The 13,352-nt window shown below is 39.7% G+C and overlaps 1 pseudogene; it reads left to right on the top strand.

Moving 5' to 3' along the window:
• The first annotated feature begins 1,016 nt into the window (after positions 1-1,016).
• On the top strand, positions 1,017-8,005 carry LOC138165517 (protein LTO1 homolog; annotated as a pseudogene).
• Positions 8,006-13,352: the final 5,347 nt, after the last annotated feature.

Raw genomic sequence — 13,352 nt, 5'->3', positions numbered from 1 at the left:
TAATTGATACAGAAGAAGTATTTACTTATTTATTTACTGTCCAATCAGTAGGGCATTTTATTTTTCCTATGGTACAGACAAGGTCAGTATGGCTTCATTAAGCTCTGAGAAGGATCAGTCCGTCCCAGCAGTATGGTAGGTGGTACTTGTTTTGGTCAGGAATAAATGAGAATATCTAAAGAATTTAACACAGTGTCTGGTACATAATAGACACTTAAAAAAACTGTTCACTTATTTTCCTTGCTCAGTCTCGGGTCTGCTTCAAAGGGTGGACAGGGCTGCCAGCTGCAATACTGAGATTCCAGGGCTGGCATCAGCAGATGATCATGATTACCAATGGTTCAGAATGAACGCAATGGCCACCCTACCCATCTCTCCACCCATCTTTGGAAATTTCAGAGGTGAGGTGCAGTTGGAAAGCTCCTTCTCCATAGTAGGGTCCATGGAAGTTGGTGGCAGTCAGTGTAGTCTCTGGAGGTAGCTACTGAGGTCATCCTCTAGGCCCCAAGACAAGAGCCCCTGGTGGCCTAGATACCTCCTCTCTCAACCAACCAATAGGTAGGGGGTATACTAGGTCCCATATTAAGGTTGAGGGCAATATAATGGGTTGATGTCCTTTTCTTGAGCTGGGTGGATCCCTAAATGAAAGCTGAAGAGATTCACTGGGGATCTGAGAAATTGCTGCTATCATCTCCCAAAGCTCTCTGGGTCAGTCCAGAAGCCTCCACTGGCCTGGCTTTGAGAGTAGTATGGATATGTACATTTATCAGTATATGCAGAATAAATATAAAAAGAATAAATACTTGCATGTAAAAGTAATTTTGGGGGAAAATACTTGTAGTTGAGGCAATCAGGATGTTTAACCTAGAAGATGGTAGGAAGCTTTATCTAAAAGAGTAAGGGATTCTTTGAGGTTATGGGTAATGAGAGAGTATAATTCAGGCATGGGGACAGCCAGTACAAAGGAAAAGATTCATAACTGAAGCCCCATCTGTGAGGAACAGAGAGAACAGCAGATGGCTGGATCACAGAGTGAGCAGAGGGAGAGTAATGAGGTAGGAAGGATAGGTTAGGGCTAGGTTGTGAAGGACTTTAAAAACCAAACAGTGCAGGTTAAATTTTATATTATAGACAACAGAAAGACGCTGGAATTTATTGAGAAGGGTAGTGATATGATTAGATTTACTCTTAATGAAAATCACTTTGATAGAAGTGTATATGAGACTGGAATGGAAAAAGACTTGATGCTTAGAGATAAATTAGCAGATCACTGCAATAATTAAGGAGAAGGGTGATAAAGGCTTTAAATAAGTTAGCTACTGCATGAGTTGAGAGAAGGGCTTGGATGTGAAAAATGAAGAGGTAAAAACCACAACATTTGGCAACTGATTGGATATGTGGAGTGAGGGAGAGTGAGGGGCTTAGGATAATGCTGAGCTTAGTAACCAGAGAGTATAGAAGACTCATTCAACAGGAATAGGGAGGTTTGGAAAAGGGGAAGCTTTGGGGAAAATAAGAGTTAAGATGTGTTGAGTCTGAGAAGTCTCTGGGACATCTAGTTTAAAATGCCTAACAGGCATTATATTTGGTTATATCTATGCCTAAAAGGCACTATATCCAGTTATATCTGACTGAAGTTCGGGTGAAAACTGGAGAGGGTATATGTCTGTGAATCATCTATGTGGAGATGATAAACACAGAAAAGCTGCTAAAACTATTAAGAGAGAGTGTAGAGAGAAAGGAAAAAAGATATAGGATAGAAATTTGGGTAACATTCAGGGAACATGATGTTAATGATAAGTCACCAAAGGAGACAGAGAAGAAACAGACACATAGGGAGGTGTTCAACCTTCAGTGAGTAGAGTCACAAAAACCCAGAGAGGAAAGATTATCTAAGAATAGAGAGAACCACTAGTGTCAAATGCAGAAGGTAAGTCAGTGTATCAACAATACAGTATTCACAATGCCTATGGTAACTATAAATATGCTGATATGGTTATTAATCACAAAATATACCAGGCTCTCTACATGAGGGACAAAGCTAGAACATTTATTCAAATACCAGAAAACTGAGTACCCAAACCGGAAAGTTAAAGCCATCACAGTAGTTATGAAGTTGGCACACATAGTTAATGTAGTAAACATACACATTCTCAAGCCTTCAAAACAGAACAGGCTATCTCAGGCAAAGGTCCTCCTCTCCCCACTCATGGCAACTGCTCAGTGCCCAGGAAGCGTGCTCCCAGCAGCTCCGCCCCTCTATAGTCCCTGTCCCTGGCAGTGCTCAGCAGGAGTCCTTAGCAGAAATTCTGGCTGGCTCAAAAGCAGGAGTTCGCTCCACCACCACTGCCACACTGCTGCTGCTGCCACTGCTGCTGCCACTGCTGCTGCCACCATACTTCCAGTTGCCTCAAGAGCTCTAGCTTGGCTTCCACTTCCTCTTGCCCCACCCCTTCCTGCTACGTCAGTAAGTGCAATGGGGCATGGAAGATCTTTAAATCCCATAACCCTTACGGTCAGGAAGAGTTAAGACTAAGAAAAGATCACTAAATAGGGCAATGAAGAGATAACTTTGTAGAGAATTTCACTTGAGTAGTGATTAGGTGGCCAGATTGAGCAGAGTTGTTGAGTGGGACGTGTGTAGAAAGTTTTTTTTTTCCTCTAGGAGTTTGGCTGAGAAATAGAGGAGACATATAGGATGATAGATAACGCTAACACCCAGCAAAGGGATTTTTGTTTTGTTTTTTTAAAGATGGAAAGACACGGGCATATTTGAAGGCACTAGAGAAGGAATCAGTAGATAAATAGAGATTGATGATTAATGAGAGAGGGGGTTATGATTAAGGTTACATTCTGTTGAAAAAGACAGGAGAGGATGGGATTAAAGGCTATAGTGATATTCTAATTATATGATGTATAGAAAGCATTCTGCAAATCTTAAAGGTTATATAAATGTCAGCTGTTAGTGTTAATGTAATATAAGTGCTAAATATAAGAAATCAGTTGAATGTAAAAAACACATTGATATGCTACCTCTATAGTGAGTATCAACCGCAATGAGAAACATAATCTATCAATATATATTTTTAATGTCTACTATGGTGTAGATAGTGTGCCAAGCTCTAGAGATCCAAACATGCAAGAAGAAAATTCTGTGCTAAAAGAATTCATATTTTATTGGGGAAGATAATACCTTGTATGAAAATAAATTTATGCAGAGTAAATAGAAAAAAAATGAAAGACACTTAGATGTCAGTAGATAGTCAGTAGGTTACCATGTTAAAATATGTTTATGCTTCATCTTGAAGGAAATGAAAAAGGGGGCAGGAAAGTAAATTAAAGATATGGAAGAAAGCCATTAAAAAGGAACAGAAATAGGAACAATGTAAGGAAGAGGGAGATGAACAATTTGGTAGGACTAAATAGCATAAGAAGAAGATCAATATATAATGAAGGTGGAAAGATCAGTTGGGTCCTACTTGTGAAAGGCTTTCTAAGTCAAATAAAAGATATTTTATCTTATAAAAAAAGAGGAAGTACTTGGCCTGGGTGGGGCACATCTGCTGTGTCCCAGAACCTTCTGGGACAAGTTCCTCTCCTCCCCCTATCCCCACCACTTGCCACAGAGAACCCAAAGTCTTACTGCATATATTAAGCCAGTTGACATTTCTATGTTTATAGCCAGCAGTGTTGAGAAACCTGTTTCACTCCTTGCCCCTGACCCCACCCTGGACCCCTGTAAGGCAAGTCCTTCTCCGAGTCTAATCCAGTTCCTCCCTCCCCCCCTTAAGGTTCCCTGGAAGGTGGATCGAAAAACTCACAGCTCCTGGGCTGCAGAATTTATCTTGATGAGCAGTTAGAAAAACAAAACAAACAAAAAAAATTAAAAAGAGATCTTTGAAAAAGAGAAAAAAACCCAATATTTTGGATGTTTGTGATTTGCTGACTGCGCTGTTACCAATGCTTTCCTGTGGTGGGGATGGTGCATTGTTTATTGTTTTAAGTTCTTGCACCCCCTGGTCCAGCAGCTGAGCCAGTCTCTCTGCCCACCTGCCCCGCCTGGGGCCTGTGTTCTGTTTTAGAAAGTTTATACACACATATGTATTATATATCTATATCTATATACATATACATATATACACATATACGTATATAATTTTTTGACTCTCTTACTTGCACATTTTACAGTTAATTCATTTTCCCCATGTATGTATTTGAAAAAAATGCTTAATATATATAAAAAATTTTTTTTAAAAGTATTCTTCAATCTATATTGAGACACCATTAGATATTTCTCTGGGGATGGACAGTATTTTTCATCATAAGTCTTTCAGAGTTGTCTTGGATCATTGTATTGCTTAGAATATCTAAGATATTTTTACAATGGATCATTTTGCAATATTTCAGTTACTTTGTACACAGTACATTTCATTTTGCATCAGCCCATCCAAATCTTTTCAGGTTTTTTCTGAGAGCAGCCTGCTGATCATTTTTGTGCAGTACAATCATAATCAGATACCACAACTTGTTCAACCATATGTCAATTGATGGGTATAGCTTCAATTTCTAATTCTTTGCCCCCAGAAAAAAAGCTGCTATAAATAATTTTGTATATAGTATAATATATATATATATGTTTTCCTTTTTAAAAATCTCTTTTGGGTAACACACCTGGTAGTGGTATTGCTATGTTAAAGGGTATGCATGATTATATAGCCCTTTGGGAATAATTCCAAATTACTCTACAGAATGGATGAATAAATTCACAACTCCACCAACAATGCATTAAAATCTCATTTTTTCCTCATGCCCTCCAACATTAGTCATTTGCCTCTTCTGTATTATTAGTTAATCTAATAGGTATAAGGTTATACCTTAGAATTATTTTAATTTGCATTTCTCCAATCAAGAGTGAGTTGGTGTATTTTTTTTCATATGGCATAGATAGCTTTGATTACTTCATCTGAAAACTGATCATATCTTTTGATCATTTATCCATTGGGGAATGGTTCTTAATTTTTATAAATTTAACTCAGTTCTCTCTATATATGTGTGAGAATAAAGTCCTTGATTAGAGAAACTTGCTTCAAATTTTTTTTTTCACAGTTACTATTGCTAAATGCTTTTCCCTCCATGCTATTCCCCTGTTTATTCTTGTCTCTCTCCTTTCACCATGTTTCTCTTCAAAAGTGTTTTGCTTCTGACTACCCCTTCCCTCAATCTTTTCTACTTACTATAACTCCCCTCTCCATCTGCCTTTCTCTTATCCCCTTCCCCTCCTCTTTTCCTATAAGGTAAGATAGATTTCTATTCCCCATTGTGTGTGTGTGTTATTCCCTCTTTGAGTCAGTTCTGATGAAACTAAGGTTCACTCATCCCCATCTACATTTCCCTCCCCTTCCCCTCCACTCTAAAATCTATTTCTTGCCTCTTTTATGTGATATGATTTACCCCATTCTACCTCTCACTTTCCTTTTCTCCCAGTACATTCTTCTCTCACCCTTTAATTTTATTTTTGGACCTCTTTTACCATTTGACCTAGTCTGTTTTTTAAGGTGTTATTTTTTTCAGTACTTTTTGTGTCTCCTTTATCAAGCTGTTGACTTGTTTTTCATGATTTTATTATATTACTCTCATTTCTCTTCCCAAAGTTTCCTCTCCTTCTTTTACTTGATTTTGAAAAGCCTTTTTGAGCTCTTCCATGGCTTGATTTTTTGGGTCTTTGAATGTAGGAGCTTTGGCTTTGTTGTCTTCTTCTGAGTGTGTGTTTTGATCTTCCCTGTCATGATAGTAACTTTCTATAGTCAGAGGTTTTTCCATTGTTTGCTTCCTTTCCTAGTCTATTATTTGACTTTTAACTTTTTTGTTAAAGTAGGGCTCTTCTTCCAGGGTGAAGGTGGGCACTGTTTCAAACTTCAGGGGTTTTGTGCAGCTATTTTAAGAGATACTTCTAGGGACCTGTAAGTTTTCAATTCTTCCAAGGTGGTATGACCGAAGGAGAGGGCTTTATGCCTCTCCTAGCTTGTGCTCTGGTCTATGAATGAACACACGCACCCTTTATTGCCCTGGGACTGTGAAGAGTGGACTGCTGCCAGGAGTTCTGCTGTGCTAGTTCCCCTCCTCACTCTGGGACTGCCACCCAGGACTGCAACCTAGATCTGAGTTTCAGGAAAGCAACAGAGTCCTCTCTCAGTGCTGGAAAAGAAGACTCCTGTAATCTCCTTGTGACCAGTTTTGTGACTCTCTTGCAATCTGTGGACAGAGAGCTCATAAAGCTGCTGCTGCCGTTGCTGCTGCTGAGTCAGTCACTCCCAAGGTCTGCGCCTGGTTGCTGTGGCTGGGGCTGAGCTGGTGCAGCCTGCACTGACCTGTGCTGCTCTCTCACCCAGGTGCAACAGACCTTTCCTGCTGACTATCTCAATTGTCTTTGGCTTCTGTGGGTGGTCTGGAAACCACCACTGCTGCCAGTGGTTCTGTCGCCAGAGGCCTGCTCCTGGTTTACTGGGTCCATCTGTACTGGATACCACTCCTCTCTCACACTGATGTAACAGACCTTTCCTGCACTGAGCATTTGGTTCACTCCATCTTTTTTTGGGTTCTGCTGCTGTAGAATTTGTTTAGAATAATTTTAATGGCATTTGGAAGGGTTTGGGGGAGAACACAGGCAAGTCTTTTGTCTTTACTCTCATCTTGGCTCTGCCCCAAATCTTTTTTTTTTTTTAAAGCGATTGGGGTTAAGTAACTTGCTCAAGGTTACACGGCCAGTTATTTTGTGTGGGTGTTAAGTATCAGAGCCCAACCAACTCTGAGGCCATGCTGTTACTCACTGTGCCACCTGGCTGCCCCTCTGCCCCAAATCTTAAAAAAAAAATTTTTTTCTTCAATTTTAAGCTCCAAACTGTCTCCCTCTCTCCCTTTCCTTCCTTTCACTAGAGAAGTCTATTATACACACACATACATACGTACACACACATGCATACATATACACACACATATACTCATATATATCTAAAACTATACATGCTTCTATTTCTCAGTATTTTCTCTGGATGTAGTGTTTCCTTTAATGGGTCCTTTGTAGTTAATGTAATTATTTATAACAGTCAGAATAACTTAGTCATTCACAGTAGTTCTTTGGGTTTTTTTTCTTTTTTTGCTTTTTGGAGGGGGGGAGGTAAGTCAATTGGAGTTAAGTGACTTGCCCAAGGTCACATGGCTACTTTTTATGTTAAGTGTCTGAGGCTGGATTTGAACTCAGGTCCTCCTGACTCTAGGGCCAGTGCTCTATTCACTGTGCCACATAGCCGCCCCCTCACAGTAGTTCTTAAAAAAAAAAAAAGGTCCCATATACAGCCATCAGGCCTGGTAGGGGAGGAAGAGGAGGTACCAGGGGAAGTCTGGAACCCAACCAGGTCATGCACTGGCCCCCAGACCTGTTCGACAACATCATGATAGCAGCGGAGAGGTATAGTGGCCAAGACTATAAGGAAAGTTATGCCAAGTCAGCTGTCTAGATCTGACAGAGGGGAGCCAAGATGGAGTGTCCCATGGCTCTAACATTGGGTCTGAGATTGGGTGCTACCAAGGTTTTGCATTTACATGGAAATGTCTGCTTTCGGAGTGCATAGCTGAGAAAGACAGTAAGAAGAGGGTGATGCTGGACTCACTCCCAGGGATGATTCGGAAATTCCCTTATAGGGGCGGCTAGGTGGCACAGTGAATAGAGAACCAGCCCTGGAGTGAGGAGGACCCGAGTTCAAATTTGGCCTTAGACACTTAACACAAAACTAGCTGTGTGACCTTGGGGAAGTCACTTAACCCCAATTGCCCTACCTTCCCACACTCCAAAAAGCAAAAAAAAAAAAATCCCTTATGGGACCCTACTTATGCCTAACTTCATGAAGATTTGGACAGAATTAGAAGGAAGTTCAAACAGGTTTGCTCTTTGCTAAGCATCCAGCTCAACTTTAGAAGTGGTCCCAGAGGCTCTGTGCTTTCATTTTGAGCTTGACAAGAAGACAGAGCAGCATTAAGGAATAACTATCTGTATGTTAAGTATTGAAAAATGAGATTAAAATGCAGACATTCATTGTACCAAAGCAAGGGTTAGTGTCACCATGAAAAGACCTCCCTTGGTGGTTGTTCCTTTGTCTTCTCACCATATGGGCCTGTTTTCTCTCAGGGATGCTCTTGTGCTGTTACTTTCAGGGAAACCAGGGCCAAGCATCTTTGAAAAGTCATGGTCTCTGTAACCCTCTGCAAAGGGAGAGGTGAGGGGACTGCACAGATGGGGAGATGGTTCCTCTGGACCTCCTCTCCCAAGCTCAGCCTCCAGAGGAATGGTCAGAGGGTCGAGAATGGAGATGCAAAAGAGCGAGTAGAGAATCTCTGTCACTGCCACATTGAAATATATGGAATTCTGATCATTGATCCTGAATAGTGACAGGAACTAAATCCTTCTCTCCTTTGGTCAGTGTTGCTTCATTGAACCCAAGCAGGGCTGGCCAATTCTGACTGGGTGGAACAAATTTGAATGGGCAGCTGACTGTGAATCACATCCCCTCAAAAGAAGCCTTGTAAGCGAGACTATGAAAACACATCCAACTCAAAGTTGTCCTAAAAAATACTTCATAAATTATCCTTGGTTTCTCTTAAATTAGCCATTCATTTGAAGATGGCCAGAGATGAGAAAATATAGTTAGCCAAGATAAAAAAAAATAATAATGGTATTACTATGTACAAATTTCTCTTCATTCTGCTCATATCACTTTGTTATTCCATGTAATTCTTTATATGTTTTATTTTTCCAAATTCAAACAGCTTATTTCTTCTTACAATTCAGTAATATTCCTTCACAAGCATATACCACAACTTGTTTAACTATTCCCCAATTGATGGGCATCCATTCAATTTCCAATTTACAAAGAAAGCTCCTATAAATATTTTAGAACACACAGTTTCTTTCCCTTTTTTTCTTGATCACCTGGGGAAAAAGACCTAACAGTGGCATACAAAGCCAAGCACGAGTAATTTTCCAGAGGACTGCTGCTATGAACAACTTTAAGGTGCTGATCACATAGTATAGGGAACTCTCTATTTATTCAGCAGTAAATTAAAGCAAAACATTCACAGAAACCAAAGTACAGCATTCACAATGTTTTAACATAACAACCTATCACTAAAGTGGCCACATAGTTTTCACCAAAGTGGACACATAGTTTTTTTTTTTTTTTGGAGGGCAATTGGGGTTAAGTGACTTGTCCAAAATCACACAGCTAGTAAGTGTGTCAAGTGTCTGAGACTGGATTTGAACTTAGGTCCTCCTGACTCCAGGGCCAGTGGTCTACTCACTATACCACCCCTAGGCACATGGTTTTAAGAAAAAGATGTAATTCAGTAAGTCCTTAACGTAATTATCCTTAAGGAGCAAACCTCCTTAAAGGACACAAAATACAAAGGCAAAGTTCTCCACTCCTAGGTCACATTGTCTTAATCTTTCAGTCAAAAATCTTCTTTCTTCTTGATTAGAGATTGGTTTCCAAACATCCTTAACTCAATCATCCTTAAGGGGTACAAGGTACAGAGTACAAAGATCTCCTACCCCTATGCCACAGTAAATCATGATCTTCTCAGTTAGCACTAAGTACCCAAGGAGAGGTCTTGTCATCTTGACTCAAGGCTAGCTCCCAAATTCCATGGGTCCAGTTCTTGCCTGAATGTACCCAATCGTCACCTGGATTCACAGGTAGGCAGCTCTCAGCTCCTCGTCCAGCTCCTCATCCGATTCCTTGTCCAGTTCCATATTGAAACTCACAGTGTCCAGTGCACCTCAAGTCCTTCATAGTTTCTGTTTCTGGGAATCCAAAGATTAACAGAGCCACAATAACATTTGTATACATTGCTGGCACCATCATCAATTCACTATCTGCCTGTGAAATTAACACACACCCACCAATAAGGTCTGAGAACTCAACACACATCATCAGTACAGTCCAAGGACCTCTAAAACCCTCCTTCAGGACTTCTGTAAACAGACAACAAGAAAATCCGCTTTCAGGGCTTCCAGTAAGGTCCCAGAGTTTCTGTACAAAGTATCACAAACAAAAATCAACACAAACAGGACAGACAAACAGAGTGTTGACCTCCACAACCATTCCTTTTCTCAGTTCTGCTCTCACCCAGCTTGGACTTCTCCTTATATATGGTCATTATTAGCTCCTAAGTGTTCCTTGTTTTGGCAAGTCCCTCCCAGTGTGGGTTTCACCAGTCCTGCTTCTTAATCGAGACTTGATATAATCAAGGGCAAGACTCAAAAGAAACCTGAACTGAAACAATGTGCTAAAATAATTAAATAGCTGAAACGAGGTGCTAAGTCCTTCTTTGCTTGCCATTGCATGGCACTGCTAAGGTACAAGTAAAGTCTCTTGAGAAAATCACTCCTGTAGTTACATGGAGGATTGATTGGAGTGTAGAGAAAAATGAAGCAGGCAGACCAATGAGAAGGCCATTGTAATAGTCACTTAGAAGTGATACTTGATGAAAGCTTGACTTAAACTATGTGAAAACAGAAGAAGTCACATTCAAGAGATGTTGTGGAAGTGGAAATGACAAGATTTGGGAATTGAGCAACTGTGTGAGATAATGGAAATTGAACAGTTGAGGATGACACCAAAGTTGTGGACATAGGAGATTGGAAAATTGTTGTAACTGCCCAAAGTTTAATGAAAAATAGAGTTTGTAGAAAAGATAATGAGACCTGTATTGTACATGCTGAGTTTGAGAATGTTTTAATAATAGTTTTTTTGTATACTGATGGTATTTGGTGCTTGCCATGTCTGTTGGTTACCATTTTTTAAAAAAAAGATATTTATGCTATATAAGTATAAAATTTTTATGTAATAGACAAGACTTTGACCTCTCTAATTTCTTTCTCCTGAACTCTTCTTTTACGTATATGTCTTCATATTTTTTGTTGTTTTTGGAAGTATTTTTTGTGAGTCAGTGGTCTGTGAAAATAAAGTCATTAACTTATCAGGGGCAAGATCAAACTATTTTTAAAAAAAGGAAAATATAATAATGAGAAAAAATATGATGTATAGTTGAAAAGATTTAACCTTGAATTATTCAAAGAAGTTTTTGGAAGTGAAAAATGGTAAAGTGGACAACTGAAACAGTATCAGCAATGACTAAAATAATTTCACCCCAATACTTTGTGGCAGCAAGCACCCCAGCATCCCCAGGGTGACTGCCAACAGAAGTTCCTAGATCTGCTTTTCTAAAGGAAAGCAACTCAAAATGGGTTAACAATCTTGCTTTAATCAAACATATCATTTACCTAGTTCATTACCCCAAACTTCAGAGTATACAGACAGAAGTTATAAGACAAACAGATCAAGCAGACATACCTCCAACTGTCCAACCATTACATCCATACCTAGTCAATTACCAGAGAGGGAAGCATCAACACCTGGGTTTTTCAAAGCTGGGAAGCTCAATGGCTTCCCAGAGTCTCATCTGGGCAAATCAAACAACTCTTCTCAAAGTGAGCCCCAAAGCAAAGCTTCCAATCAGGGTTTATATAGCCTTCTCCAGGCTCAGAGAATGTAACAACCCTCTTGACCCACTGCCCAATCACAAAGTATCTCCTGAAAAACAAGCCTCCTGCCAAAGGCTCCAGGTGCACTTAAGCCTATCAAAGGGCCTAGGGGCAGGGAAGATCTTAAATTTACCTTCCACAACATATTTAAGCAATCTAAACTAATTGCCACAGCCAGAAGATCCAAGAAAGTAATTAAGTCAGTAAACATTTAACCTATTTTCCAAATTGAAAGAAGTGGTTGCCAAAAACAAAAAATAGATTTAGAGATAGACACATCTATAAAATCTAATGTAGAAGGATAGTGGGCAACTATGAGTAGTATTTTATCATTTAAAAAGTATTGTTGTTCATTTATTTTTGAAGAGGACCAAGGAAAATCATGATGTTGAGGTCAGGGTATCGTGTGTTCAGCTGTGGCTGATCTGTCCTATAGGAGTTCAGAAGGCTCTATCACAGGTCAGCTACAAATTGTTGATTGGAATTTTTGAGATGGAGATATCTGGATTTGGACAGCCCACAATTCCTTTTTGCTGCTGCAGTTCTGTTCTACTTATGTCATTTTCCCTAGACTTATTAGGCAGCAAACACAATATTGAGCATTCCTTACCCCTACTTGAAGGTATACTGGATCTTGGTAAGATGACCATTTTCAAGGTGAAGGATCAACCAATCAAGGAGGACTCTAGCAAGAATATTTTCAGCAATGACTAAGAGAAAGATCCCCCTGTGATTGTCACAGGCCAACCTATTTGTTTTTCCTTTATAGAGATGGACAATGTAGGCATCCTTGATCTCCTGGAAGACAACTTCCTCATGTCATATAATCTGGAAGACTTTAGTCAGCTTTTGTTTGAGCAGTGGATCTCCTGCCTTGAAGACCTCTGTTGAGATGAAATCAATGCCAGGAGTTTTGCCACTTGAGTGGATCCTGATAACATTGAAAACCTCTTCTTCAGCTGAAAGTTCAGCTAGAAAGGGATTGACTTCAACTTGAGGTAAATGGTCAATGGCTCCAGCATTGGTTATTGATGGTCTGTAGAGAATGCTATGGAAGTATTCAGCCCATCTCTCCAGAATAATGTCCTTATGATTAATCAATGTAGCTCCTCTAGTGCTGAGTAGTTGTGATGCCAGAGGTTTTTGTCACAAAAAATAGTATTTAGGGCATCATAGAGGTACTTTGGATTATTGCTGTTAGTGTAAAACTGAATCTTATAACTGAGCCAAGAATCTTGCACTCTTTACACTTCACTTGCACTTCATTTTGATGGAATTAAATGGTTCTTTCTTGGATACAGAGGAGATATCCTGATGGTAAACTCTATAGAGTTCTCATTTCTCATTTGGTAGCTTCTGAATTTCCCCATCATTTTCCTCAAACTAATTCTGATGTTTGTGAGTGTTCTGGTCCAGACGAGTGAATGTAGTCCTGTACACCAGTTTTCTGAAAACTGCCTACTCCATTTCTGCTCCAGTCAATACTGTGTGCTGACTCAGTGTTCCCTCAAGCAATGAATTTTTCACCCACAGGGAAACACTCTTATCTGTTGTTGGATCTCCTGATAGTCATCTTGCCTTGAAACCACTGCTTTTACAGAATGAGAATATTTTACTTGGAGAAGATAAATCTATGGTTAGTCCAGTATTTTGTGTCACATCCTGTCTGTCACTTTTCTTTAAAATGACATAGTCTACTAAATGCCAGTGCTCATCATACACCCATGGTTTTAATGTAATTAGGTAAGCAGAACAC

The sequence above is a fragment of the Petaurus breviceps genome, unplaced genomic scaffold, assembly GCF_028583685.1.
Source record: "Petaurus breviceps papuanus isolate PSGF00001 unplaced genomic scaffold, PetGlider_PUasm1.0 213, whole genome shotgun sequence".
Taxonomy (NCBI): domain Eukaryota; kingdom Metazoa; phylum Chordata; class Mammalia; order Diprotodontia; family Petauridae; genus Petaurus; species Petaurus breviceps.
The sequence above is the reverse complement of the archived record's forward strand: the minus strand, read 5'-3'. Positions and strand labels throughout refer to the sequence as shown.